Genomic DNA, 16,244 nt, shown 5'->3' on the forward strand with positions numbered 1-16,244 from the left:
GTTCAGATGTCACCTTCGCCATGATAGACCATAAACTACGTCATAACAAATTAAAAAAAACAGAACTCATACAAAATATGCTCTCAGACCACAACGGGATTACTAGAAATCCATAACAGATATCTGGATAGCCAAAATATGTGGAGATCAAACACACACTTTGAACAGCACATGGGTCAAAGAAATCTCAAGAGAAATTTTTAAATAGTTTAAATGAAATGAAAATGTAACATGAAAATTTGTAGGATGCAGCTAAAGCAGTGCATAGAGGGAAATTTATAGCATTGAATGCCTATATAATCAAAGAAAAACCATCTAAAATCAATAAAATAAGTTTCCACCTTAGGAAAGTGAATAAAAATAGCAAATTAAACCCAAAGTAAGCAGAAGAAAGGAAATAATAAGAATTAGAGCAGAAATCAATGAAACTGAAAACAGGAACTCAATAGATAAAGTAACAAAACCAAAAGAAGTTTCTTTTAAAAGATGAACAAAATTGACAAACCTCTAGCTAGGCTAACTAAGGAAAAAACAGAGAAGACACAAATTACTGATACCAAAACAAAAGAAGGGCCATTCTAATTTATTAACTTAAATAAACAAATCAATCTAGCTCTATAGTTCACATTTTATTCCAAAATATAGTTCAAGTAGGTTGAAAATAAATACTACTTAAAAATCAAAGGTAGGAAGAAAACGTTAAAGTCTTAGAAAATACTGGGAAGTATTGGGCTCTACACGCTGACACTAGAGAGTTGCAGAAGAAAGCGAGTGACACATTTTCATATGTGAAGATTTCACATGTCTCTGAAGCAATCTGCCAAAAGAAAAAAAGCCATTAAACAAGTAAAAACACATTCAAATCACAAGTAACCAAAGGAATGCATAATGAAACAAGAGACTATTTTCCTTTTATAAAATTGGAAGGTATTAAGACAATATAAATATCTCACGTAGGCTCAGTTATGGGAAAACAAACAGTTTCATACACCACCGAAGGGACAACAAACTGGGGCAAACTCCCTGAAAGAAAATTTGGCAGTAAGTATCAAAATTCTAAAAATACTTCTTTTCTTCTGTCTCAGCAATTTCACTTCTAAATTACACTTGGATAAGCAAATGAAGACATGAGCATTTTAAAATTATGGTACGTTCACGCTGTGTAAGCCATGCAGCCCTCAGAAACGGCAGCTTACCCTGTTTCACGTCCAGGATTAAATAAGCTAAAACACCCTAACAGGTAACAAACCACTATAATTTTTTAAGGCATGTGTGTGCACGTGCACAGGTGTGTGTGTCTGTGTACTCAGAGTGTGAAAACCTGGAAAGATTCACACAGAAATATTAAGTCACTGCGTAGGGTTTTTTGGGTTTGGAGGTTTGACTGTAATTATTTTTTTCTTACCAGAATGTTCTGTTTTTCCATGTGGGACATGTATTGTGAAAAAATAAAGGGGTACACACGGTTCAGATTCAGATCCTGGGTGCGGACCTACACCATTCATCAGTGGTGCCGTGGCAGCGACCCACATACAAAAATAGAGGAAGACTGGCACAGATGTTAGCTCAGGGCCAATCTTCCTCAGCAAGAATAAATAAATAAAAAGTAAGGGGGTACAAAATGCATCACACTGGAGGCGGGGAGGCAGTCAGGGTAGCCAGCCCTGGGGCTGTCGTCACAGTCCAGAGAAGCTGAGTTTGGCGAGGACAGGAGCGGTGGGAGGAGCCTCAGCCAATCTGGACCTTGGGCACAGCTCACTGTCCTTGCCCAGGGCAGTGTGTGGGGTCCCTGTGGGGCTGCCGTGACAGCAGCAGGATTGTTAGGGCTTCCCAGGCCTCCTGCCCCAGACCCGCAGCCTAGGCCTGGCTCCCCAGGACCCAACCACCAGACCTGCCCGGGCTGGGCTGCCGCCTGTTCCGGGGCCCGGCGACCCACGGGAGAACGCAGCTCTGGAGGGGAGCTGCCCGCAGTCAGCCTTTACGCAGCCACAAGGCGCCCCTGCCCCAGCTGCCCTCGAGAGGCCCAAAGCTGACTCCTCTCCTGCGATCAGCCCGTTCGGCTTGGCACCTGGCAAGTAGCCCGCTTGTCCCTCCCACAGCCACAGCCGGGGTCCCCTGGGGGAGCAGGGGTCATGCCCCATCTGGTGTCTTCTCCACGTTCCAGGCACAGGAGACGCCACAGTGCAGGCCACCTGGACCTCCTGAGCCTCCAGACCTGGCTTCAGTCCTGGGCAATCGCTTCCATCTCTGAGCCTCAACTTCCTTGTCTCTAAAAGAGATGTCACAGGAGTGTCTCCCAACACTGCTCTGCAGGGTTTACTCGTCTCTTCGGAAGGACAGCAGTCACCACTCGCGGAAGGCCTCCGGGGCCAGACGCCGGGTAGAATTTCATGGAACTCTCAAGGAACCTTAGGAGCTAGGGACCATTATTTATCGCCTTTCTGGTTTCAGCCTAAGAAACTGAGATTCAGAGCTTAAGAAACTTGCCCAAGGTCATGAAGAAGGAGGAAGTGGGGAGCAAACGAAGTCAGCTGACGCAAGAGCCCGACCTCTTGACCTCAAGTCGGCGAGTCCCCGCTGCCCTCGGCCTCCGCCCCCGCCGCCCGCAGGGACCCCAGCCCCCACCCCCAGGACGCCGGCGGGGGCCGCGACAGGGACCCGGGCCTGCGCGCCGGGCAGCACAACCCCAGGACCACGGCGGGGGTCAAATCCGGGCTCCTCCGGGGCGAGCGGCGGGGGCTGGGAGCTCTCCAGTCACAGTCGCAGCGCCCTCGTGCCCGGCCCCCAGATTTGACCAATCAGGGGGATCTTCCCCAGTCCCGAGAGTCGGTGAGAGACTTCGGAAAGGGGACTGACGGCCGAGGGGCGCAATCTGACCCTGCGCCACGGACCACCCGCGCCACATTCCGCTTGTCCCTTTCTCTCTCTCTGAGCCTCAGTTTCCTCTGCTGTAAGCCGGGCCGACGACGCCCAGCCCGCCCTGCCCGCGCGCTCCTCGGCCGGCCCCGCCTCCACGTCGCCGTCCTTTAGCTGGAGGCTGGGCTGCTCCAAGGGGAACCCCGGACACAGACCCCAGACCCCAGACCCCAGACCCGGCATCCAGGCGGCGAGGCTCGTGGACCCCCAGGCACCCCAGGATTCCCGAGCCCGGAGCCCCCAGCCCCCAGCCGCGAGCCGGGGCAGCCTCCCTGCCTGGGGCGCGGGACTCACCGAGCGGGAGGAGAAGCAGGCGCTGCGGCCACACGGACCTCTGAGAGCCGCGATCTGGGCACGGGGACTGGCGCGGGCCGGCCCTGGGCGGCGAGAGGTGGGACCGCCCCGCCAGTTCAGGGCCGGGGCCGGAGCCGGGAGGGGAGGGACCTCGGGCGGAGGCGAGGGGCGGGGGCGCCGGGCGCGGGAAGTCACGCTGGGTGGGGGTGGGGCAGGCTCTCACGGGCTGTGCGACAGTGGCTGGACGCGTCGCTCACCCTCTCTGGGCCTGCTTGCGTTTTCAGGCGAGAAGACTTGCTATGGAGCCTTCCAGAATTCACAGGGCTTTGTAAAGGCCCAAGGGCCCGGTGGTTATGAGCACCTGCAAGGCTGAGTTGCGAAGAGGAAACCCTCGCCAAACCGGGTGTATTCACTCACTCACTCACTCATTCCTTCATTCCTTCACTCAAGAATAGTGTCCAAGTTCCTACCACGTGCTGCGGGCAGAGCCAAGCGAGATCCTTGCCTCCAGGAACATGCGGCCGGCGGCGACAGTAGCAGCCTGTGGGAGCTCTGCCTGCCCCGCGCCCGTCGCGCCTCTCTCGGCGAGTCGCCTTCTCCTCAATCCCTTCCACCTGGTCTGTGCGCCGCTGACCCATCCCCCGACTCCCAACCTGACCAGTCCTGGCTCAGGCAGGGTTATCTGTCCCCCTCTGGGCCAAGATAAGTCAAGAAAAAAGAAAACAGAGGGATGAACCTGTGCGTTGATTGCTGCCTGAAGCCTTTGTCCAGGTGCCCCATTCCGCCTGGAATGCCATTCCTGCCGCAAGGACGTGGGGCTCCTCCGTGCCCTTGCCAGCCTTGCTTCTTTTGAGGCTCTCTGGACCCCGAGGTCCAGCCGCCTGGACCTCTGTGCAGTGCCTGAACACATCAAGCTGGCTCCAGCCTCAGGGCCCCTGCGCTCCCCTCTGCCTGCCGCTCTTCCCTCGGCTACTCCAGAGGCAGGCCCTCTGTCCCTTCACCCTGCAGCTCATGGATCGAACATTGATGCAGAGCCTCAGAAGAGCTGTTCCAGGCCACACAATCTAGAGAAGTCCCTCAGCCACTGCCCAGCATGTCTCTCTGTTTTATTTCCTTCATGGCGCTCACTTGTATCTGACATTTTCTGCCTCGTTATGTGTTTATTTTCTGTCTCTCCCACTAGACGACAAGCTCTTTGAGGGCTTGTACTCACAGTTGTATCCCCAATACACAGTGAGAGCACAGAGTAGGTGCTAAGTGCTTGTTGAGTGGCTTAACGTCCACCTGCCAGGGTGAACCAAGACTGAAGGGACCTGTCCTGTTGAGGAGCCCTGTAGCTCATTCTCAGGAGTTGTCCCGTTGTTCTTTCTTCTTCAGCCACCAGCTCTCCTCACTGGCCCTCATGGACACTGACCTTCTTGATTCACGAGCTTCCAACAAGGTATTCGTCTTTCTTCTCAAGGGAACCCCTTTTATACTTTAGGAGGTTCCTACTAAAATGGCACATCTTCAGGGCAGCTTTCTGCAACCACACACCCACTGGGACAGATCGCCTTGTTACAGGCCATAGAGGGGCCTTTAATTTTCCTTCATGCATCCCCCTCCATTGCAGTTTTATCACCTCTTCTGGGACGATTTGATTGACATGTCTCCCCCACTAGAACATGAGGGCGAAGACTATCTTAGTCCCGGAATTCCCCAACACCTGGTGAGGTGCCTCCGTTTAGAGGGTGCTCAATAAAATGTGTAGAATAGTGATGTGTCAGGGGCCTGGAATGCGGAAGTGGCGTGAGGGGAACTTGGCAGCTGGGGTAGAGAGGGCAGAATGACAGGTGACGGGAGCCGCTGCAAGAATGGCTTGGAGACTGGACATCCCAAAAAGCTGTTAGGAAAGCAGAGAAGAAACCATAGTCTTAGGAGGTGTCTGCGGCGGGAGAGGAGGGAAGTTTAAGCTGAAACTTTCCTAATGCTGCCACCTGCAATAACGTGGAAAGCAGAAAATGTGCCACATGAACTGGGCGATCTGGCTGAAGGAACTCCCAGGCAGAATGTTGAAGGTGCCTCCTGGCTTCTTCTTGCTGCTTGTTGTAAAATGTGAGAGAAGAGAGATAAGCCAAAAGAAGGACTTTGAAATGGAAAGGAACCAGAACTTGCTGGTTTTGAAAATTACCAGCTTTTCCAGATGTTAAATGATGCTAAAATTAACAACAGCTTCCAAGCAAAGATGTCATGCAGGGCCACACCAGGAAATGATGGTCTAAAGATGAAGCCAAGGGTGTGGCTGCAAAATCCTTTGTTAAATTCTCAAAAAAATAAAAACTGACGCCTCAGAATATTCGGTTAAACAGTAGGACTTCCAGGAAGCTTAAAGTTGTCATTCAGCAAAAGCCCAAGGTAGAGAAGGGCTTATCTCAAAGAGATGCGTGGATTTGCCAGTAGTTTAAAGGAGTGAACCTCAGTAAGATTCACAGAAAATATCTAAACCCTTTAAAAGAATTATATCGGCAAAACAGTGCCAGCTAGGACTGAAAGGATCAGAGAGAGTACAAAATGGAAAGAGGCCTCTGGAACTGCCCTTCCCCCGAATTCTACTGACAAGAGCAGCCTGAGAAAGCACACAGATGCAGTGTGGGCTCCAGTGCATGGAAATGGAAGCATGACTTGGAGAACAGAACCAAGAATCCAGAGGGTGGGACCGTGAGCAGGGAGGGCCACTCTCAGGCCAGAGTCAGACTGAGTTCTAATCAAGAGTTCCAACATCTGCCAGCTGGATTTCAGAACTGCAATGGACCAGTGACAGCTGTGTGCCTCCCATCCCTGTCCCCTTTGAACAGGAATACCTGTAGTGGTCATGCTATGCCTGTCCCACCATTGTATGTTGGGTGTGGCAGGGGGGCAGGGGTACAGAGAACTTGTCCCTTGAATTCACAGGTCCTCAGATTGAGAGCGACTGTACTCAAGGAGTTACACTGAAGGAAATATGCCCAAGGAGCCTCCCACATTGGAATCTGATTTAGATGCAGAGATTCTGGATTTTGAGCTCATTCTATAGCAGGATGGGTGTTTTGGGGGCGTTTGGAAGATCGCCTATGTTTTGCATGTGGGAGGATTGTAAACAATTTGTGGCTGCTGCGTGGACTGTGACAGTTTAAAAGCCCTTTGACACCCCCGCCCTTCAAGAGGAGGAGGACAATTGCTTGAGCCCTTGAGAGTGGCTGGACTCAGTGACCCGCTTCTAACAAATGCAGTGTGGTGGAAGTGACAGCGTGTGACTTCTGAGTCTATCCTTTCATGGATCAGATAGAGAAATGGGGCCTGAGGTCTGAGAGCGGCAGAATTATGTGACATTCTCTGAGTGTGTCATCATGCCCCGACCTCTGCCTGGGCAGCTCCTGTGCTAGGAAGGCCCGCGCTTCATCTTCCCAGCCTTGCTTGTGCTTGGCTTGCGCATTCCCCAGCCCTCCCCCTTGGGAATGTCCGCATTCGCAGCACAGATCACTCTAATATACCTTGGCATAGGCTCGTCTGCCTCTTTCTCTCAACTACAAGCCTCAGAGGCAGGGACAAGCCCTGCTGCATCTGGTACCCCAGAGGCCTTCATGGACCCCGCCTTGGAAGAGCTACCACTGAGTGAGCATGGATGGAGGATGCGCCCGACAGAGGCAGCCTCTCCCTGCGCTTTCTGCAGTCCCCTGAGGGGCCGGGTGGGGAGTGGGTGCTTGCACAGGCCTGCATTGTGGGTGAGGGGTGGGGCTACTGCACCAGTCCAGGGGCAGTTCAGAGGGTGAGTCTGGCTCAGGTCCACCTCAGAGGGTCAGATGGACAGAGCGATGGACTCGCTTTCCGTTGTGTAAGGATGATTCAGCTTGCCCTTTGGGAACTCAATAACCGGATGCCGTGTGTACACTGCTAAGGAAACACGGACTTGGCAGATTCAGGGCCTTTGGGAAATCAAAGAGAGCAGGGCATGTGACCTGAACTTTCTTTTCAAACTGGGGACAGTGTTCCCCTTTGCTCAACTCTTGAGGTCTCCTGTTCAGATGCAAAGTGAGACCATCCCACGCTTCTACCCTACCTTGTGAATCAGTCATGCTGTCATCTGATATCCCATCCTGTAGAACCTCTGCCCAGTGGGAACCAAGAATTCAGGAGAGTTTTCCTCAATATCCCCTATAAAAGTAGGCAATATGTGATTCTATGTATTGTCTTAGTCTGTTCAGGCTGCCATAAGACACTACCGTAGACCGGGTGGCTTATAAACAACAGAAACTCATCTCTCACAGTCCTAGAGCTGGAGGTCCGAGGTCAGGATGCCAGTGTTGTCGGAGGAGAGCCCTCTTCTGGATCAGAGACTTCTCATTGTATCCTCACATGGCAGAAGGGTCAGGGATCTCTGTGGGGTCTCTTTTAAGGGCACTAATCCCCTTTATAAGGGCTCTACCCTCATGACCTAAGCACCTTCCCAAACCCCCACCTCATAATACCATCATCTTTGGGGGTTAGGTTATAAGGTATAAATTTAGGGGAACACAAACATTCAGACCATAACACAGATAGAGGTGAAATACGAGTTAGCCTTAATGCGGCTCCGGTCCTTGAACTGGGACCCACCTGAGGACCTGGAAATATAAACAAAAATGTTTCTGAGGAGCTAGGCTAATGGTCGGGAAGTTCACAGCCCTTCTCCTACGAGGCCTCACGTAAGGGCCTTTGGCCTCTGTGTGAAATCAGACCTGGGGGTTGTTTCATGTTTGTATCCTCAGTACCTGGGACAACACCTGGCCCGCGGACAGCCACCAGGAACTCACTGCAGGGGGATAAATGAGAAAGGGGAGGGTCAGGTGCTTGTAGCCCCCTCGGGGAGACGAACATGCAGGAACAGCAGAAGTCAAGGATGGAGAAGTGGTGGGAACCACGAGGGGGGACTTTAGGGGGGGCCTGGGCTGCATCAGGCTTCCTTGGGAGGACATGGCCTGGCAAGACTAGGATGAGGTTAATTAGGAAAATATAGAAAGATTCTATAGGGAGAGAAAAGTAAGAATGAATGTGAGGGTACGTGGAGGTAGGGACCTGTGGGTGGTGTCTAAGGAATAATGAGAAAACATGACCCACCACACACTCGTCAAGAGGAGCTGGAAAGGGCCAGGGTCACGAGGACCTGCAACATGGCACCAGGAGTCTGCATTCCACTGTGAGGTCCAGCGGGAGCCAGACACGTGAGTTCATAGGCCAGGGCCACTTCAGAAGTGTTTGGGTAACTGCCATTGGATTGCTCACTTTTTGTTTTGCAAAGTAAGGACATCCAGAAAATCAATTTCCTGGAAACTTCAGCCTTAAAAAAGAAGGAAGTTCTGACACATGCTACAACATGGATGAATCTTGAGGATGTCCTGGTCAGTGAAATAAGTCAGTCACTAAAAGATAAATACTGTATGATCCCACTCATATGAGGCCCCTAGAGAAGTCGAATTCATAGAGACAGAAAGTGGAATGGTGATTGCCAGGGGCTGGGGGAGGGGGTGGGGAGTTGGTGTTTAATGGGGATGAGCTTCGGTTTGGGAAGACGGAAGAATTCTGCAAATGGATGGCGGTGGTGGCTGCACACAATGTGAATGTACTAAATGCCAATGAACTGTGCGCTTAAAAGTGGTTAATATGGTCAACTTTGCATTATTTTATCATGATCCATTTTTAAAAAATCAATTTCTACCAGCCATCATCATAATTTCACAGAGAAAGACCATTCAGCACAAAAAAAGCTTAAAGGGGCAGTTGGGCCTGCCATCTTGCAAGCAGTGCTCTGGGCTCTGAAGAGCTCCAGTGTCTGCACGTGAGAAACATGAGGTGCAGAGATGGGAAGCAGGAGCCCAGCGAGAGGGAGGCGGCACTGGTCCGAGGGAGCGCAGGTGGTGCCCAGGGTCAGCGACAGCAGAGCTGTTACCACTTCCAGGCCTTAAGGGGTTGTGGGGAAGGCGAGGGAGCACTTACCACACCCAGAGGAGAGCGGCGTGGACAGAGGGCTGTTTGAGAGGAGCAGTGAACTTGGGCAAGGACATAGTCCAGCCACAAGGGGCGGCCAGGGCAATAAATCCCCGTCTCACTCTCCTTCTCTCTGGTCTCCTTCTGGGACTCTCTAACAGCTAAACCCAAATGGAAGTCAGAGGCCAAGAAGCCAGTGGGTGCTGTCCTTGGAGGTCAGACTCCAGAGCAGCAAGCAGCAAGGGAAGGAGGAGAGCGGACCTGGAGAGACCAATGGAAGAGCTTGTACCGTCCAGTGAGGAGAGAGCCCACTCAAGTTCAATGGAGGGAACTTACTATGAAGCAGTAGTTACGAAAGAGCTAGAAGAGCTGAGGATGCAAACAGGAAATGATGAGGCAACCTAGAGACCAGCAGCAGACGGCAAGCTGACACCACCCTAAGGCCAGAGGGATGAAGGGAAGATGAGATCACAGACGGCTTTCATGTTACCAAATGAAAGCACATGCTTTCCTTCCCATCTGGACCCCTCCGCAGTGGTCAGCACTGTTGGCTCCCTGTGTCAATCTTGTGCCTGGTTGCTCAAAACGTTTGCCCTGCTGTGCTCTGTATTGCACAATTCTGAAGTCAGAGTCACCCAGCAGGAGAAAAAAACATAAAAGAGGACCACTCAAGAACTGGGACCTATCTGGGATCACGGAAGAGACACAGCTACTCCTGGAGCTGCTGCCTGAAGTAGAAATAGAGGGAAACACCCCGGCTTCGGCTGTTCTCTTCTCATCTCCCACCAGGGCTTCCCAGTGCCTTAGCCAACTGGAAGTCACTCGCTTGGCAAGGGAGCCTGAGAAATGTGGTTTGCTGGGGTCAGGCACCTGCAATATGGAGCAGAGGGGGGCGAGCAAGGAACAGAGCTGCAAGCAACCAGGCACATGGCTCACACAGGAGGCCAAGAGCATTGTCTGTTATGAAGAGATCCCGATGGGAAAGAAAGTGTGTGCAGTAGGTCTGGCAGCATGGAAGGCATCGGCCCTCAGTGAGCGCTGTGTCTGGAGTGATGGGAGTACAGCCAGCTTGGAGAGAGTGAAAAGTAAGTGTGCAGTGAAGACATACACGCAAGCACTTTTGAAGCGTTTGGCTATGAAGGAAAGATGAGAGAGGGCGTAAATAAAAAGGTTTTCAAGGAGAGAAACTAAAGAGTGTAAAAGCCAGTGGGAAGGATTCAGCCGAGAAGGAAACATTGAATGTACAAGGAAGAAAGGGGAGAATTAGTAGTGTCTGTGGTTCTTGAAAAGATGGGAAGGGAAGGCATCCAAAAACAGATTCAGAGTGGCCTTCAATGACACTGTAACCAAAGGCAAGCAAGGCAGACAGGCAGGCAGGATGGATGGATGGATGGGTGGGTGTGTGGATGGATGGATATGTAGATGGATGGATGGCTGGTGGGTGGGTAGGTGGGTGGATGGATAGATGGATGGATGGATGGTGGATTTCCTTTGCCTGTGTTTCATGTTGGCATGAGATGGTACTTCTTACCTCATGGCTTTCCTTCTTTCTCTAACAACAAGGTGAGACCATCTGCTCAGTATAAAATGTGAAATAATCCAGAAATGGATAAAGAAAAAGTTAATATTCCTCCCCACACACACGCACACCCACTCCCTTTGGACTTCCCCGAGGTAACTGATACTACGATTGTTTATGTTACAAAATTGGAGTCATGTTGCTATGGTTGCCACTCTGCAATGCCTTTTCTCCTTCAAAAATGCATCACAGATGTCCCTAAAAGTCAGCAGACAGGGAATCTAACTCATTTTCCCCATGAAGCAATTTCGTAGGAACTGTGTGATGTCTTTGTTATCGCTGTAGGGCCATTGTGGAGTCCTTCACACGCTTTTCCAGAGTTCATCGTCCTCACATCGTGAGATACAGCAGCCTTAAAATCTGTGATGTCACCAGAAAATACATCCTAAGCCACAGGAACCCACTTGCGTCTCATTGATAGGTTTTAAAAAATCCTTCTGCAAATGTATATTCATAATTTGTAGAAAAATATTGTAGAATGCTACTAATTATTGTATTCTTTTTCAAGTGCCCTTTAAAAGGCTTGCTGAGTTCAACAGTTAAAATTGTGTTGGCTTTAGGAATATTTACTAAATGTGTGTTATATTTCTTTGTCTCCTTTTGGTTAAATTTTTATTATGGAACATTTTAAACATATACAAAATTAGAGAAAATGTGTAATAAAATCTCATGTCCCCATAATCTCACTCCAAAAATTATCAATTCATGGTTAATTTTGTTTACCTATACCCATTTTCTCCTCCCCAACATTAGCTTATTTTGAAGCAAACCCAGACATCATGTCATCTCATGTGTAGTATTTCAGTATGTATCTCTGAAAAATAAAATTATTTTTAAGAAACAGCCACAATATGATATCACACCTAAAAAAATTAATAGTAATTTCCTATTACCGTCAAGCATGCAGTGTGTGTTGTAATTCCCCCAACTGTACATTTAGCAGGTCTGAACCAGGTCCACACACTGCCATTTGCTGATACGTCCCTCTTAACCTCTCTCTCTCCCTTTCCCTCTCTCTCCCTCTCTCTTTCTTTTTCTCCCTTTTCTTTCTCTGTCTCTGTCTCTCTGTCTGGTCTCTCTCTCTCCCTCCCCTCCACATTCCCTCCCTCTCCTTTTCTCTCTCTCCGCTCCTCCCACTCTGTCAATTCTGTGCAATTTATTTGTTGAAGAGACAAAGTGGATTGTCCTGTAGAGTTTTCTGCTGGATTTGGGGATCACAACCCTGCTGTAAATTGGTAGCTGGAGCTAGAGTCATAGTCAGACTCAGGTTTGGTTTGTTTGTGTGATTGTTGGCGAGAGTACTTCCCACGTAGTGTTGTTACTTTCATCAGGGGGCACGTAATACCTGGTTATGTCTCTTTTTAATGTTAGTGATCGTCGATGTTCATTGCCCAGATCCATCACTTTGTTTCACCAGTTTCACCATCATCTCACAAAGATGACCAATGATTTTTTTAAGCACCATTATGGACTCATGGAATTTGATACATTTTGTGTACCTCAATTCCTTGCAATTATTTTCCCTTATTTCCTATTGTTCAAGTCGCCTATCTTTGGCCAGTGGACTCTCTTCAGCGAGGTTCCTGAGTGTGGGGGCTGTGCCCCCCGGAATGTTTGAAAGCTCCTTGTTTTCTGATAGGAAAGGATGTGGCCGGTTCATTTTGTGCATCTCCCTACCCCAGACCAGGAATTAGCTATTTCTCCAAAGCCCCTCTGCCCCCAAATCACTTAGTATGTGCTCAGTGTGTTCAGAGCTCAGAGCTAGGAAACACTTTCGATGAGGGAGAATTTATCAACAGTCCATAGTGAAACTTTCAGCTCAAATGCAGGCTTGTGGCATTGTATTTAACCTCTGTGATCTCACTCACATCTGGATCGCTTCCCTTCCATGCTGAAAACCCCTCTTCCCAAGGACACTAGTAGTAATAATCACTTCCTTTATCCCACAAACCACACAGCAGTGTAGGAACAGCTGCACTGACATTGCTTCCGACTATTTGGTGACTGGACAGGGCTAAGGTGTTCCTGCCCTCCTCCTGACACCTGCAGAGCACTGCACTGAGTCCATGTGCCATCGCTGACTCGCAAGTTCACTGGTAGACACAGGCTCTTTCGCTAATGACCATGTAGGGTGGGTCGTGATGTATTCAGCCGTTCTGATGCACACCACAACGTTTCAGTGTCCCCACCCTCCCTACAACCAACAATATTGTAGCAAATAGCTTCCTGTGCTGGAAATTTTTCTGTAGGCTGGTTTTGCAAAAGTTGAATTGCTGAGTTAAATGGTATGGATAGAGTGGTGCCTGCGGGTGTCATCACTCCCTATCTACCAGGAGGCACACAGATGCCTGCTTGGGATGCCAGAGCAGGACCCCTGACCCTGGCGCTGAGCTTGGGGCTGTCTGTTGGGCCTTTGCTTGACTAGGGTAGAGACACCCCTTGGTTTAGTACCAGTTACAGGGTTTTCAGTTACTTGCAGCCAAATGCAGGTGAAGATGCCTGGAAGGGTAGGACAGGGTCCAGGCAGGAGCCAATGTGAGGCCGCCAGCTAGATGTGACCTGGAGTGCACCAGAAGCGGCCTCTTCTGTCACCTGCAAGGGGAAGCAAAGCAGCCTCGCCGTCTCAGCCTCTGCCTCCAGGAAATCTCTGTTGCTACAGCAACCAAGGGCATGGCTCATCACCTCATCACTCCTGGGAGAATGCTGAGCCAGGCCGGGAGGCAGGCAGCAGCCCAGCGCTGCCCGGACTCTGCTCTTTATGGAGGAGCTGGCAGCTCTGCACAGGTGTTATGGGTTACACACAGCCGAGCTGAGATTCGGGCTAACTTCGATGCTTCCTTACACCACACACACAGAGGGAACCGTCTAGACGAAGGTGCCCCAGGCCACGTCTCCCTCTTTCCCCTTTCCTGGAGTCCAGAGGAGTGCTCACTTTGCCCCCAGTCCAGTTTGAGGTGTGGCGTGCATCAGTCCCCACACTAAATTTCCTTTATGGTAAGACCCATGCACGAGGATGAGTTTTTGTGTTTGCAAAGCACACAGTGGACCCATATGTTGAGGAGATGGCATTTCTCCTGTCGTGGGTCTCCCCACCAGGCCACAATGTTGAGAGCCTGGACCTCTCTCAGGCCTACCTGAACTTGGCCACAGGAACCCCACCTGGCCTGGGGGCGCCAGCCACAGTCAGAGTCTGTGAACCCCACATCACCCACTGGAGAGTTGGTACAGCTGACAGGGCAAGGATCCTGGCAGGCTCACTCAATCCACGTAGAATGATGATAACCTTTCAATTCCCTGTGTCATCTAGTAGAATTCTAAAAATACTGGAGAATTAAAGTATTGTCCAGTAGTTAATGTTAGGACAAACAGAAAGCAATTAAAAATAATGAATGCATCAAAATAAGTTTACATGGTTGTCAAATGTTAAAAGCCAAACGATATTTAAGTAGCAACAGTAACAGAGAATGTGTTAACCAAGTCAGACCAGACTGCTCTCTGTCCAGAACACTGAAAGGAGGGTCAAAAACAAGGATAGAGGATTGGAAGGATGTGTTTTAATCAAAACTTTCTGTGACTTTTGGGTCTTTTTGGTGAGGAAGATTGCTGCAGAGCCAACATCTGTGCCAATCTTCCTCTATTTTGCATGTGGGACACTGCCACAGTGTGGCTTGAGAAGTGGTGTGTAGGTCTGCACCCAGGATTCGAACCTGTGAACCCCAGGCCACTGAAGCAGAGTGCGTGAACTTAACCACTGTGCCACCAGGCGGCCCCTGTATCTCCTTTAAAAAGTTAAAATGAAGGGAAATGAAAACAAAGGGACACAGAGCTGCCCTGGCTCCCTGAAGATTCAACTTCACACTTCTCCCAAGGGCCACTGGAGCCAGGCCTGTCCTGGAGGCGTGGATCGCTGTGGGTCGCCGTGAGAATCTGGGCACCTCAGAGTTTTGCACTCAAACCTGGCATTCCAGGTCCTTCTGGAAATGTGTTTGTCAAGGTGGGAGACAGAAGATCTTTGTGTAGCTCGCACAGAAACGTGTGCCCGTTTGGACACAGCCCTCAACTTGTGCCACGTGCCTGCCGTGATGCAGCCAGGGAGGGCAGTGCTCTGCCAAGGCCTCCAGCTTCCCACCTGGGGGCTTCCGATGCCTGATCGAGAGGTCTGGCCAGTGGACAGTCCAGAAGTAAGGGGTCTCCAAGCCCCACGAGGCAGCCCTTGACCCATGGGACACAGGATGAGCCAATAAGGGCTTCCCTTCCCCTGGCAGATGGTTCTGAGACTCATCTCCAAGGGTTCCTGGGAGGTTCCATGGGATCAGCTCCGCCAGGAGAGCCATGCTGCTTTCTCTTCGTCCCCGTCCCCCCCGTCTCAGTCCCCCTCCAGCTGCCGCAGTCCCAGTTTGAGGACTCACATGTGAGCCTTTGTTCGGGACACAGCAACAGCCCACTTGCTCCGGTCGCCTTGCCAGCCTCAGTTTACGCCCCTCTTGTTCCCCTGAGTGTCGCTCGTGGACTCTGAGTGTGCTCTCCTGCCAGCCCTGCCCTCTTTTTCTACTGAACTCTTACTCCTCCTGCAGGAGGGTCACAGTGGCCCTCCCTGACCTCTCCCTCTCATGGAGCTGCATCCCTGCCTTTGCCCTGGTCTCGATGCACAGTCCGCCCAGCAGAGCTGTTTGCCTCCACCGTCTGGCTGGGCAGAGCAGCACCTCAGGCAGGTCCAGCAGACACTCACCTTACTCAGGTGCAGAGGGCTCCCCCCCACACCTCCATCCCCGGGGTCCTGGGATGATGAACAGAACCAGCCAGTTCTGTGAGGTCAAGTGGGCCCTGACCCACACAAAGAAGTTACTGGGCTAGAAGGTCTGTGGACGGCATGCTGGCTGTGGCCAGTGAATGGCCTCAAGACAGCCCAGAACGCGGACTCTTCCTCAGGGGCTCCCCAGGGCTGGTCACTCAGGTGCTGTTGGCACCTTTGGGAACTTATTGGGGGTGTGTCCACACCTCTCTCGCGCCTGCCACACACTGGGGAATCTTCACTCTGCGGGGAGGAGGTGTGACACGCTTGCGCTCTCCCAATGCCTGGGCGCCTCGCATCCCCATCTGCAGCTCCCGCCTGCCCGTGTGCGCTCCACTCTTCTGCCCAACGCCCCGTGAGCGGAAACAAGACTCAGAGGCTGAAGCATTTAAGAGCCTACACACACTCTCTAGCTCCCTGCCCCTTCGAGGGGAAGGATGAAGTCACAGCAAGCAGCAGCAGGGTCCCCGAGCCGCGGCTTATGAGAGAGCTGCTCTGGAGAGCCGTGGCCGTGGCAGGTTTAGGGTAAGTGGGAAATAAACCTTTGCTGTGTTAGGCTCCTGAGATGAGGGTTAATATGTTATCGCAGTGTAATCTAGCCTCTCCTGATGGATAAAACCTGGAAAAAAGGTTTTGAATTAAAAAGCCAAGAAACTGACAGCTTTGCTGAGTTCTCCTCTTCCG

At 50.9% G+C, this 16,244-nt stretch overlaps 1 protein-coding gene and 1 long non-coding RNA gene across 2 annotated transcripts in view; one reads left to right on the forward strand and one right to left on the reverse strand.

Moving 5' to 3' along the window:
- The window catches only part of ALDH1L1 (aldehyde dehydrogenase 1 family member L1), a 78,896-nt gene extending 75,331 nt beyond the window's left edge, over window positions 1–3,565 (reverse strand). The window contains exon 1 of the mRNA XM_070576414.1: window positions 3,211–3,565. The gene's annotated coding sequence lies outside the window, so the exon portion shown is untranslated. The remainder of the gene's footprint in view (window positions 1–3,210) is intronic.
- On the forward strand, window positions 1,771–8,863 carry LOC139076076 (uncharacterized). Its single transcript, XR_011527297.1, has 2 exons — window positions 1,771–3,307; window positions 3,495–8,863. It is a non-coding gene; the product is annotated as an uncharacterized lncRNA (long non-coding RNA).
- The last annotated feature ends 7,381 nt before the right edge of the window (window positions 8,864–16,244 follow it).

This window comes from Equus przewalskii, chromosome 15, assembly GCF_037783145.1.
Source record: "Equus przewalskii isolate Varuska chromosome 15, EquPr2, whole genome shotgun sequence".
Lineage (NCBI taxonomy): Eukaryota > Metazoa > Chordata > Mammalia > Perissodactyla > Equidae > Equus > Equus przewalskii.